Source organism: Ictidomys tridecemlineatus, chromosome 10, assembly GCF_052094955.1.
Source record: "Ictidomys tridecemlineatus isolate mIctTri1 chromosome 10, mIctTri1.hap1, whole genome shotgun sequence".
Classification (NCBI taxonomy): Eukaryota; Metazoa; Chordata; class Mammalia; order Rodentia; family Sciuridae; genus Ictidomys; species Ictidomys tridecemlineatus.
In genome coordinates, this window is record NC_135486.1 from 35365155 (window position 1) to 35378287 (window position 13133).

The 13133-nt window shown below is 36.5% G+C and overlaps 1 long non-coding RNA gene across 1 annotated transcript in view; it reads right to left on the reverse strand.

The window, feature by feature from the left end:
- The window catches only part of LOC144367202 (uncharacterized), a 48474-nt gene that overhangs the window by 3620 nt on the left and 31721 nt on the right, over positions 1 to 13133 (reverse strand). Inside the window, exon 2 of the long non-coding RNA XR_013426506.1 lies at positions 1520 to 1623. This is a non-coding gene — a long non-coding RNA (uncharacterized LOC144367202). The remainder of the gene's footprint in view (positions 1 to 1519; positions 1624 to 13133) is intronic.

Genomic DNA, 13133 nt, shown 5'->3' on the forward strand with positions numbered 1-13133 from the left:
GACCTCCTCCTTATCTTAGTACCCGAGATTGAATTAGGGGCCCTTGACCACTGAGCCACATTTCCAGCCCTATTTTGTATTTTACTTAGAGACAGGGTCTCACTGAGTTGTTTAGCGCCTTGCTTTTGCTGAGGCTGGCTTTGAACTCTTTATCCTCCTGTCTCAGCCTCCCAAGCTGCTGAGATTACAGGCCTGCGCCATCACACCTGGCTTCAGACTTTCTCTTATTAGGATCTTCATTTCTTCTCAATGTTTAAATGCCTTGTGAAGTGTAATTTTCACCCTTTGAACATTATATATCAAAAATATGATATAAAAAAGTGAATGGCGGCTGGGGTTGTGGCTCAGTGGTAGAGTGCTGGCCTAGCACATGTGAGGCCCTGGGTTCAATCCTCAGCGCCACATAAAGTTAAATAAATAAAGGTACTGTGTCCAGCTGCAACTAAAAAAAATTTTTAAAAAACCAAGAGTGGATGAAACTATTTATGGTGGAGGAAATTGTTCATCTTATTGCTCATTAATACAAGGAAGGAGGTGATTCTGGAGATTTTACACTAAAATTTTTGAATAAATTTTAGAATGCACAGAAAAATAACCACCATTGGCTTCACCAGGAGGTGGGCAGATATACTACTTTCAAAAAACTGAATTGCCAGCACAGATTTCCAATAGCAGGAGCTGCACAGTTGTAAACAAAGGCAGTGAAATGTGTATCCACTGTGCCTGTGTCTGTGGCTTCTTGCAGTGCTTGTCCTTATCTGCTTCCAGTGACTGGAGGAGAGGACACTGGCCAGTTAATCAGGGTTAGATGTGGATAGGAATCTGTTGCTGTTCCCCTCACTCACTCTTGCTAATTCTCACTCACCTTCTCCCACCAAGAGTGACCACCCCCTCTTCTCCCTCTTCTTTCACCACACCTCACCAAGGAAAGTCTTCATTCATTAAATAAAACTTTTAAATGTTAACTTCTTTTTTACCTCCTTTTTAAGTGCTAATAGAATTGGTTTTATATCTTTAGTAATCTTTAAGTATTTCAGTGCTCATTTACATTAGAAGAAATGTTTTTCGAAGAGTGGAATGAAAACCTAATTTGTAATTTATATTACCATATCATTATCTTTTGCATGCAAAAAACTCACTGAGTTCCTTGAGGTGAGGTAACAAGATAATTGATATTTTAAGTAGATTATATATTCAGACATCCTTGGTGGATTGTTGTGTGTATATTCAAAAATTTTTGCAGATATGTGATTAATCAAGTGGGGGAAGAAGAAGAAAGAGAAGGAGAAAGAGAAGGAGGAGAAGGAGGAGGGGGGAGGAAGAGGAAGAGGAAGAAGAAGAAGAAGAGGAAGAAGGAGGAGGAAGAGAAGGGAAGAAGAAGAAAAGGAGAAGGAGGAGGAGGGGGGAAGAAGAAGGGAGAAGAAGAAGATCTCATGAGGGAAACTATAAAGAGGTATCATATGGACATGGGACAGTTATGTCATCCAAAGGGCAAAAGATCTGTGATATTGATAAATACCTTCCATCATCCAGGGAAAGTGAGGTCTTCCGGGCGGTGTTAATTACCTTACTTCCGGGACTCTGTAAGAGGTCAGAGTAGCTGTCCATGGTTCTGGTAAAAACCTGGGCAAAACAGCAAAGAGTGAGGAGGGGAGGTTGCCCAGGGGTGCTGAAGTGGAGGGGCCCCAGTGACACTGACAGGACATGGGGAGTGTCTGCTATGCCACACACCATGCCACACACCATGCAATGGATGCTCTCAGGTCTGTAAACTCAGCATAGTACTCTGTCTTTGTTTCTAGGATATTGTTCTCCTCTTTCTTGATTTATTTCCTTATTTTATTGGAGCAGGAGTTGCCTAAGAAATGATGCACAGGAAGTAAAATATTGAACTTGTGCATATTTGAAACTCTCTTAGTCCTCACACCTGACTGATAATAATGGCTGGGTGTAGAAAACCGAGTTAAAATAATTTTCTTTTACGGAAGATCTTTGCTTTATGGTTTCTAATATCTCAATGGAAGAGTCAGAAGCCATTTTAATTCCTGATTGCATAAGAGTGTTTAAATCCTTTCTCTTGAACAAAGAAGCTAAGCATCTCTTATTCTGAGAAATTTTGATGCTACAGTTTGTTCAGTCATTTTCTCTTCAGGTTTCTTATTTATTTTGAAATGTTTTTTTTCTTTTATAAAGCATTTTTTGTTGTGTATGTTTGAGGTTTACAACATAGTTTGAAATACTTATACATAGCAAAATATTTACTATAGTGAAGCAGAATAACACACTTGTCTTCTCATATAGTTACTTTTGGTGTGTGACAAGAACAGCTCAAATCTACTTATTTAATAAAAACATAGATTATAACACAATTTCTTTTCTTTTTTTTGTTGTGTGGGGTGGGGGGGGTACCAGGTATTGAACTCCTTTCCCCTCCTCCTCCTCCTCCTCCTCCTCCTCCTCCTCCTCCTCCTCCTCTTTGTATTCTTCTTATTCTTCTTCATATTCTTCTTCTTCTTTTTGGTCCCGGGTACCAGGGAATGAATCCAGGGGCACTTAACCACTAAGCCACATCCCCAGACCTTTCTATTATTTATTTTGAGACAGGTGCTCACTAAGTTGCTTAAGGCCTTGCTATGTTGCTGAGGCTGAACTTGAATTTTTGATCCTGCTGCTTTAGCCTCCTGAGTTGCTGAGATTATAGGTGTGTGCCACCATGCCTGGTGATGATAGTTATTTTGAGTACTTTTTTAAAAATGGTACAACATCTTTATTTTTTTTAAGCATCAGAAATTTATTGGTTGCTCAAAACATTACGTTGATCTTGACATATCATATATCATACATTTTGAGTACTTTTTTATTTAGGATATTTTTCAGTCTTCTTTGGAGAAATGGCTATTCAGATTCTTTGCCCATTTTTTCAGTTAGCCTATTTGTCTTTCTGTGTTGAGTTATAAGAGTTCTCTAATATAAATTTAGGTACTGACCTCTTATCAGATATGTAGTTTGCAAATATTTTTCCTAGTCTATATGTTGCCTTTTCTTTTTTCATTATTTCCTTTGCTATACAGAAAATTTTTAGTTTAAGGTAGTCCCCTTTACTTATTTTTGCTTTTGTAGCTTGTGCTTTTGGTATGATATCCAGAAATCATTGTTAAAGCCAATAGAAAAAAACATAAAAAATTGATAAACCTAAAAAAGATGGTGGAATGAGATTTACATCATTACCTTAACATATAGTATCTTCTAGGATTTTTATAGTTTCAGATCTTTCATTTAGATATGTTATTTATTTTTAATTGATTTTTTGTGTATGTGGTAAGTTAAGGGTCCAGTTTCATTCCTTTGCATATGGAAATCCTGTTTTCCAACACCATTAATGAAAGAGACTACCATTTCCCCATTGTACCCTCTTCCTTCTTAATGTCCTTGTTGAAAGTTAGGCTTGGATTTATTTCTGGGCTCTGCATTCTGTTTCATTAGTCTTTAGATTTGTTATTGTTTCCTATTTGTTGGTCTTTGTTCCAAAAAGCTGCTTGGGACGCATAACATCTTTCCCATAGCAATGACTTCTGTGCCTTGCCCCGAGAGCCCAGTGAAATGGTTATGACCCTAGTACTCATATCTACATGATGCCATCATACCCAAGGAACAGAGACTCTGCCTTTGCATGAAGACTGCACTCAAGCAGGTGGAGTAGCCAAGCCCATTCATGCTTGTTATCAGCCTAGTACACTGCTTCAAGAATAACTGAGCTTTGGTCGAAGGATTAACCATGATCGTAATACCCTGCCTCTGAGACTATGTACTCTAGTTTAGCAGAGAAGCGATGGACACTTACTACTTGAATGATTTGGTGCCTTGGTTTCAGGAAACTAAAGATTTTACCAATGGCAATACCTATGACCCTAGTGCTCAGTTTACATGGTGCCTCTCCTTTCTCCCAAGAAAACATAGCCTTGGATGATCTGTATCATCCCGTGTTCTGGGCTGAAAAACCACAACAGAAACTTAGCAGTTGAGTAGAAAAATCAATGATATATTCAAGGGTATAAAAAGAAGATGAATTTCCAGCCTAGATATTATACCCAGATAAGCTATCTTTCAGAAATGAAGAAAAAATAGTCTTTCCCAGACAAGCAAAAGTTGAGAGAATGTATCACCATTAGGCTAGATCCACACTTTAGATCAAATGAATCTAACAAGGTTATATAAAACTTTCCATCCATCTGGGCTGGGGATGTGGCTCAAGCGGTAGCGTGCTTGCCTGGCATGCACGTGGCGCTGGGTTTGATCCTTAGCACCACATACAAATAAAGATGTTATGTCTGCCGAAAACTAAAAAATAAATATTAAAAAATTCTCGCTCTCTCTCTCTCTTTTAAAAAAAACTTTCCATCCCAAAATAGCAGAATATACATTCTTTTCTAGCATGCAAGGAACATTCTTCAGGATAAACCATATATTAGCCCAAAAAACAAGTCTTAACAAATTCACAACTAAATCTATTGCAGGAAAAATCTTGGAACATTCACAAATACGCAGACATAAACCAACCAGCTCCAAATAATTAGTGGATAAAAGGAGAAATCAAATAGGAAATTATGAAATATTTTGAGACAAATGAAAATGGTAATAACATATCAAAACTTACAAGAAGCGAGGGCTGGGGTTGTGGCTCAGCGATAGAGCACTAGCCTCACATTGTGAGTCACTGGTTCGATCCTCAGCACCACATAAAAATAAATACACAAAATATCTGTATTTTTCCATCTAAAACTAAAAAAAAATTAAAAAAACTTTTAAGATGCGGTAAAAATAGTTCTAAAAGTGAAGCTAATAACAATAAATGCATATATTAAAAAGGAGAAAGAACCCAAGTAGTTAGCCTAACATTATGCTTCAAGGATCTAGGAAAGAAAGAAGCAAACTACACTCAAACTTAATAAAATAAAGGAAGAAAATTGAGAATATCAGAACAGAAATAAATCATATAGAGAAAAAACATAAAAAAATTAATAAAGCCTAAAAAGATGGTGGAATGAGATGAACATCATTACCTTAAGCACATGAAGACATGAATGGTACGAATATATGTTGTATACAACCAGAGATATGAAAAATTGTGCTCTCTATGTGTAATATGAATTGTAATGCATTCTGCTGTCATATAATAACAAATTAGAATAAAAAAATTAGAAAAAGAAAACCAAGAACAAATAATAAATAAAGTATATAGTTGACATTTGTTAAACTTTGTACCCTGAAAACTAAGAATACATTTTTTTAAATGTCAAATAAAGCATTTGTAAAAATAGACCAAAAAATTGATAAAACTAAGAATTATTTCTTTGAAAAAGCAAACAAAATTGACAAACTCCTACTTAAACTAAGAAATAAATAGAGAAGACTCAAAATCAGAAATAAAAGTGAGGCATTACAATAAATACCTCAGAAATAAAAAATCATAAGGTACAATTATGAAAAATTACTTGCCAAATATCTGGTTAACAAAAGAAAATTGGTAAATTCCTAGAAAAATAAAACCTACCAAGACTGAATCAGGAGAAAACAGAAAGCATGAACAGACCACTAACAAAGAAACCAAAGAAGTAACCAAAAATCTTTTCACAAAACCAGAACCAGATGGATGCACTGCTGAATTCTACCAAGTACTCAAAGAAGAATTATTAGTTTTTTTAACCTTTATTTATTTATTTTTATGTGGTATTGAGGATTGAACCTAGTGCCTCACACATGCTAGGCAAGCATTTTACCACTGAGCCACAACCCCAGCCTATTAGTTCTTTTTTCTTTTATTTAAAAAGTTATACTGGTCAGTTATTGGACCTCTTTGTCAATCTTCTAATTTTTCTACATTTTTCTCTGCTGCGTATATCATCATATTTGTCTCATCCTCCTCCATGTCCTTTGAGACTATTTCCTGTCTTTGTGGTTTTTTAATCATTTTATTAACTGAAATGTTTCCTTCATTTTAAAAATATATTCTGCTCTTTATGAATACAATGTTAACTCACGTTAATCAGAGGATGTTAATAGTTTCTTTGGAAGTTCTATTCTGGTCTCTTGAACTTCTATTAATGATGATTCTAGGTTGAATGTTCATTATCTGAGTCAGTAATGAACTTGAGCTGATTCAAGTCCTGTGGACACAAGGACATTAGTCAGTGAGCTATTTATTCTTTTGGGGAGTTGTAGCAGAGATTATTAATTGTTCCTCATTATCCATTTTCTCATACTTGCTTCAAGCAATACCACTAAAACTCAGCAAGGAATGCATTTGGCTGCTCAGCTAGATCCTGCCTTGAAGCAACCTCCCATTGTGTGCAACTTCCTAGTCCCTTTCTTAAAAAGGAAGTTGCTTGCCTTCCACTTCCTCTTGAACCTTGCTGAGGGCTGAAATGCTGATAGAATGTTAGTGAGCCAGCTTCTGCCATGCTGAGGACAATGTCCTAAGGGATGCTGAAGTATCAAAGAGGAAGGAACCTGACCCCTGGCTGACTTTGTCATCTGAGTCAGAGTTACTGATCAATCTGAACACACTTCTGTCTCTGGACAGTTCATGAGAGAGGTGTAAGTTTCTGCCTGGCTAGCCATTGTGTTGTTGGATGTGTTCATTATGGAAGCTTAGATTATTGAAACAAATTCAGAAGGATCCCTAAATACCAGTTTTTATTAGTATCTCCTCTGTTGCGGTCTAGTTTCTCCAGAGGGGGATCCTCCAGTTCCCTGCTTGCTTATTTATTAACTTGGATTTCTGCCACAGTATGAGGAGATTACTGCTTCTATATTCTTGTTGAACTCTGCTTCACTCTTTGCCCTTCAGCTTGTTTCTGCACACTACTTTTGCACTGTCAACAGTGATCTGTACCAGTTAAACACATACTGATGTATTCCTGCCCTCTGTTTTCCCCCAGTGATTTATATGTTCCTCCATGACAATCCTAGAATGTCTTGTTTATTATGACTTTATAATAAGTTTTCAAATAAGGAAGTGAGAGTTCTTCAACTTTTATTTCTTTTGCAAAATTGTTCTGGCTATTCTAGGTCCTTGTCATATTCATGCACATTTTAGAAACCATTTGTGATTTTTTATGTAAACACTGAATGAGAATTAGATAGGGATTCTTTGACTGTAAATCAACATGGAGATGTTTTTCATCTTAATAATGGTTTTCAATCCATGAACATGGTATGTCACTCCATGTATTCAGGTTTTCTTTGATATTTTCATGAATGTTTTGGAGTTTTCATATCAACATACCATATAGAGATCATATCTTTATTTAAATTTTACACTTTAAAGGAATTATATATAGATTCACGGAAAGTTGCAGAGTAGCAGAAAAATGTCCATGTTCTCTTCACTCAGTTCCAATCCCGTGGTCCCATTTATCAAACTATAATATAGTATCAAACTTCTGTAAACTGATAGTATATATGATTAGTTCTATGATATTTTATCAAATGTACAGACTCATGTAATCATCACAGCAATCAAGATATTCACCACAAAGATACCCTTTAAACTACCTCTTTATAGTCACACCCACCCTTCTCCCTGGCTTTTCACCCCTAACTCTGGCATTAAGTAATCTTTTCCTTTATATAGTTTGACATTTTGAAATTGGAAAATCTCATTTTGAAAAATGATCACCTGGCGGGTTTACAGAACTAATGGATCATTGGAGATGACCATGAATTCTTTTATTGCTTTGTCCTTGTAACTTCTATTTTAATTGAGTCACAGTAATATTTTCTGTTTTCAGGTACCAAAGACAGCTCAGACCCAAAAAATCTCAAAAAAAAAAATTGCTGAAGTCAATTACTGAAGGTCCCGATAAGGAAGAACTGGAGTATTACTACCTGTTGCAATAGTTCTTTTCTCATATGATCATGTCTTCACTTTCAGTCTGAGAAGCAGTGAATAAACTTTTCAAGAAAATAGAAAGTCCTCAGCAAGGTAAAAGGTGAGATATCATACTTGTCTATTAGAATGACTGACCTTAGTCTTTGGATTTTTCATTCTTGATTTCTTTTTATTGCACATCAAGCAATACCCAGGTTGGCTAGTCCTTGCCTTTAGGAACATCAGAATCTATTAGCTTTCTTCATAGACTCCTGCATGTCAAGACATCCCACTCTACCCCATCCCCTCTCCCAGCTGCATCCCTACCTATTGGCCTATTCCATTATCCTTAAGGAAGCATTCATTCTAATGATCATGCAAGTGCAGAATCAGCACTTCCACAATCCTGAGAATGAATACCTTCTTAAACTTTTGCAGACTAGCTACATTTCTTGTATCACCCAAGTCCTGATTCTGCTGTTCAGTAGAGCATTTTTTCTACCTTCCCTGCTTTTGAAGATAAATTGCTGCCACTTAACTCTGCTGTTCTTGAATTGGCTGCCAAGTTAGGTAGTAGAATCTCCTACTATAAGGTTCACCCTTCAGGGGCTAGCCACTATTGAGATTCACAATGATGTTGTCCCTGCCATCACTGGTACATTCATGACTGCCTCAGTAAATGGTACATCTTAGGGTTCTCATGAAGAAAATGGCTGTTGGGTCTTATGATCTTAAAAAATAAGTCATTACAACATGTCTATTTCTCTGAGCATTTAATGGCTTTCTACTTAGTCTTCCATGGCAGTCTGACATCTCTACCCAATTTAATGTTGACTATCATTTTTCTATGCTTCCAAAAGTCTTCCAGCAATATTTAAGAACTGACTCCCAGAGTACCTATTATGGTACTAAATCCTGTGCTATGGGCAAGTGTACCCATGCTGACAGACTCTGCCTAAATCCAGCTTTATGATCCACTCGCAGGAATACTCTCCAGTTCCTGCAAACAAGTGCTAGGTCCTTCAGCTCCTGAGTTTAGTTTTCTTCTGTCTAGCAGAACCAGCATTTTCTCAGTCAGTTCAGGCTGAGAGTTGACCCCAGTTATTGGTTTTAATGTATTTCCTAAATATTCTTGTTCCAAATATGAACAAGAATATTTTTTTTTCATCAAAAAAGAAGAGGGGGAGGAGGAGGAGGAAGAGGAGGAGGGGGGAAGAGGAGGGGGAGGGGGAGGAGGAGGAGGGATTTTTTTTCTTTTTTAAATACATTACACAGTATGGCAAATATGGTAAACTATAATGTATTATATATAAGGACCTTGAATTATAGTAGGAAATTTGCCAGTGCTAAGGATTCAACCTTTACTGAAAGGCTATTTTTTTTTTTTTGTGGTTAGGTTCTGAGCCTGTTTTTTTTTTTTTTTTTCTTGCATGATTCCCCTCCTGCCCCCAACTCTCCAGCTCCTAAGATTAAGAATTTCTTTAAATACTAGGAGATCTTTCAGGTTTCACACTTGGATTTGACTTGTGATTGACTCCTGGAGTCTTCATTGTTGCCCCGTCAGCCAATTTCATAATTCTTATAATGATTATGTCAAGTGGGGGGGTCTCTCACCAGTCTACCTATCACCAGCAATGGATGATTGAGTGCCAGTTAGCTGGTAGTTTGCCATCTAGGCCAATTTTTGGTTCAAACTGTCTTTAGTCGGTTTCTCTAGAAGGGATACAGGAGCATGTGAATTTTTTGAGGATATACTGTTCAGAAAAAAGCAGACAAATAATATTAAGGACATGAAGTGGCAAGATGAGGAGGGAAAAAGAGCTGATTCAGGAAAAGCATACCCTTTGTGAAACTATGAAACAAGAAGCTTGAAGGCTCAGGAATGTAAACAGCACCAGATTCATCCAGACCTGAATCCAAGGATCAGGGCTTTTGAACCCCAATACCAGTCTAGCATTGATTGCTCCTAAAGGGGTAATACATAACTTCCTAGGTAATGCCATCCCAGGGCTCTGGGGACTATCACAGGAATAGTCTGCTAACTGCAGCATCAGCAGCACCTGGAGAGTGGGCATTCCACTAAACCCCAACAGTGTTGGTGTACTACCAAGTGACCTGGTCAGTGTCCTGACAGGTGTCCATTATTGTCTAACACTTGAAAATTATTTTGGTATAAAAGAAATTTGGATTTGGGGTCAATCTTGGGTTTAGAATTCAGTTTAACTACTAATTATGTAAGAAGTTTGAGGCAGTTTATTTAATTCTATTTGAAATTGTTTCCTCATCTATGCAATGTGGAAAATCAGAGCCATGTCACAAGGTTTTCTGAGATTAATTATAATAATTTATATAAAGTTCTGGTTCGGTGCATGTTTAAAATTGAAACCAGGTTCATAGAGTCTTTGGTTAATCATTTAAATTATTTCCCTTCGTTGTGGTTTCTCTCTCTTTTTTTTCAAATTCTTCTTTCTAAAAAAAGTAACCATTTAGTGAATTCATTTTTCATTTTTTTGTCTTCTCTCTTTAGGAAGTTTAACTTTGTTTTCATCAATATTCCAAAGAAAATTGCTCAGCTATATTTGGTAATTTTATTTACTTATTGAGAAATTAGCATTCTGACTCTTATTGTTAGGAAGCAGTCATTGCAATTTAGCTGAGTGGTGCAGATCACTGTAGGCCAAGATCTGGAGCTGACTCTGTTGTTTGGATAACTATTTTTGTCTCTTCCAAACACAGACAATCACCATTGGTAGGTAAGGTATAGAATTCAGATAGACTATTTCATCTCTCTTACTTTAGGAGACTAAATTTAAGAACTGGTTTATCTGATAGCTAAGCAGTTCCAGATGGTTAAGGAAACTTAGTCGTGGGATAACTATCCATAAACCAGCAAGTATGCTTTTAAAAACTTGTCTTTTCGGGACTGGGATTGTGGCTCAGTGGTAAGCACTTGCCTAGCATGTGTGAGGCACTGGGTTTGATCTTCAGAACCACATAAAAAATAAATAAATAAAATAAATAAAGATTTTGTGTCCATATACAACTAAAAAAGAAATTCTAAACAAACTTGTCTTTTCATGCTTTGAGACAAAATTCCAGGCTACAATTTCATCCACTGTCATTCAGACATTCTAAAAGCCATAATAAATCTCTTTCTTCTGAATTCATCATCTCCAACCATTTAAGTTTCCATGCAAGTATATTTTTATGCAAGCATGGATTAGAATAGTTCACAGACTATATGGTATCATGTAGTGAATAATATTATTTTGTGCTTTAGATACAGAAATTCAGGAAAAGAAGCTCCCATTGAAGTATTACAAGAATAATTGTTATTTGGGCTAGATTTTTCAGTATTTTAACAATTTTAACAACTTACTGCATTCTGGCAAGGACTTCAGGAAAAGAATTTTAACTTTTTGAATTTTTTTTTTTTTAAATCCAATTCATGCCTCTGATTGAGAAACCACTTCTCTGGGCAGGCACTGCTTCTCAGCATGGGCCTTCTCTCATGCTATGACTTCTGATTCCTGTGGAGCTCACCACATATCCTGTGCATCCTAAGTCCCAGTCCCTTTTGCCTTTTACTCTTGTTGAGTTGGAATTGTGTTTACAACCAATCATGTTTACAATCGTGTTTACCTCTCCCCCTGTCCCAGCTGAATGGCGATGAAGTCCGGGAGTTATAACAATAAATAGGAACAGAGTCCCAGAGGCCTCTTGCATAAAGCTACAGACTCTTCTCAAAAGAAGGGGCCACACCAGCTTGCCCCCATGGGAGCTATGCTCAGCACCTGTTCTTCAGGTCACTCTCTTTGACCTTCCTTCTCCATCAGGGACACATTGCAGGGACCTTGCTAAAGTCGTTACTTGTCTTTAGAACCAGTTCAATTGTAATTTTTCATCTTTGTGATTCCAGGGATCTGACAATGCTGAGCCCCAGTGATTCTGGACTCATGAGATTCTGCACCATGTCTCCCAAGTTGCAGAGTATTTTCCCAGCATGGTGACTCTTCAGAGTCTCAACTTTAATGCTGTGCCCTATGTTTGTGTGGCGAGTACAGTGGTTAGTTCTCCAAAATACAGAGAAAAATCCCCAATGACACCTTCATCAAATGGAGTCAAATTGAGGTAAGTTAGAAGATTTCTGAGAGAGTAAAATGAACTATGTAATTAATAAAAATGGAGGAGTTTTAAAATGTTAAGGACATTGTTTTAATTCAGATAGAGGCTGTAATTACGCCCAGAATAACATAGTATTCACATACAAAAATCTTCACAGGAGGCTGCTTTAGAAATGAAAACCCTTTCATTTTCAAATCAGTTTCTTATATTTAAATGAATGCTCCTAAATGCCTAAAACACATTTTATTTTTCAATTAGGTTAATTATACTATCTAAAATTTTTGTTACAATAATTAGAAAAAAATTCTATTCCTAAAACAAAAATATTCTGTTATTGCACATAATAAGTTAATGTTATAGTGTGAAAACAAAGGACACTTCTGTAACTCTTAGGCTTTATATAAGTGTAAGTCATTGCTGTTAACATGGAAGGAAATTTTTACAAATGTATAAGAAATGTATAGGAATAAAAGAACTTGCCAAACTGGTTGAAGAGATGTCAGTGGGTATGAAAATTAATTGTTATTATATTTATATCTAAATAAAAATGTCTTTTCAGTAAAGTGAGATTTTTCTCTTTCATTAGTCAATCATGTTTCTGAGAGAATTAATATCTATAACAAATAAAATTATGTATAACCTATTACCTAAAACACTTAGCATCAAAATGTAGGATTGAATAGTTTAGGGGGAAATTCTGATCCTAAACTTATAACTGGAGTGACGGAGGGAGACCTTATCAAATTTGCCAACAAGTCTTCCAGATATTTCTCCACTTCTCAACTTATCTTTCCTTTTCTTTTCTGTTTCATCAAATCTTCCCATGACTTAAAATCCCAACTCATTGAAAGGGCAATTAAAGTCTACCAACCCCAACCCCACTTTCTGATCCCACTCCCTACTTCTCCTGCAAAAATGGCCTTCTGATGAGTTTCTCATTGTCTCAGTAGAGTCTGCTTCTCCCATTTTATCCACTATTCAACTTCTATCCATCCTGCAATGTACTCTGCAAAGCCTTTCCTTGATGCCCTGGTCTTCTGTTCTGTTACCACCTTTTCCTACAGAACTGTTCTCTGTCCTGATCTTCTGGAACTTGTGTGACTAATGTTATTTATTCATGTGGCTGTAACTTACCTTA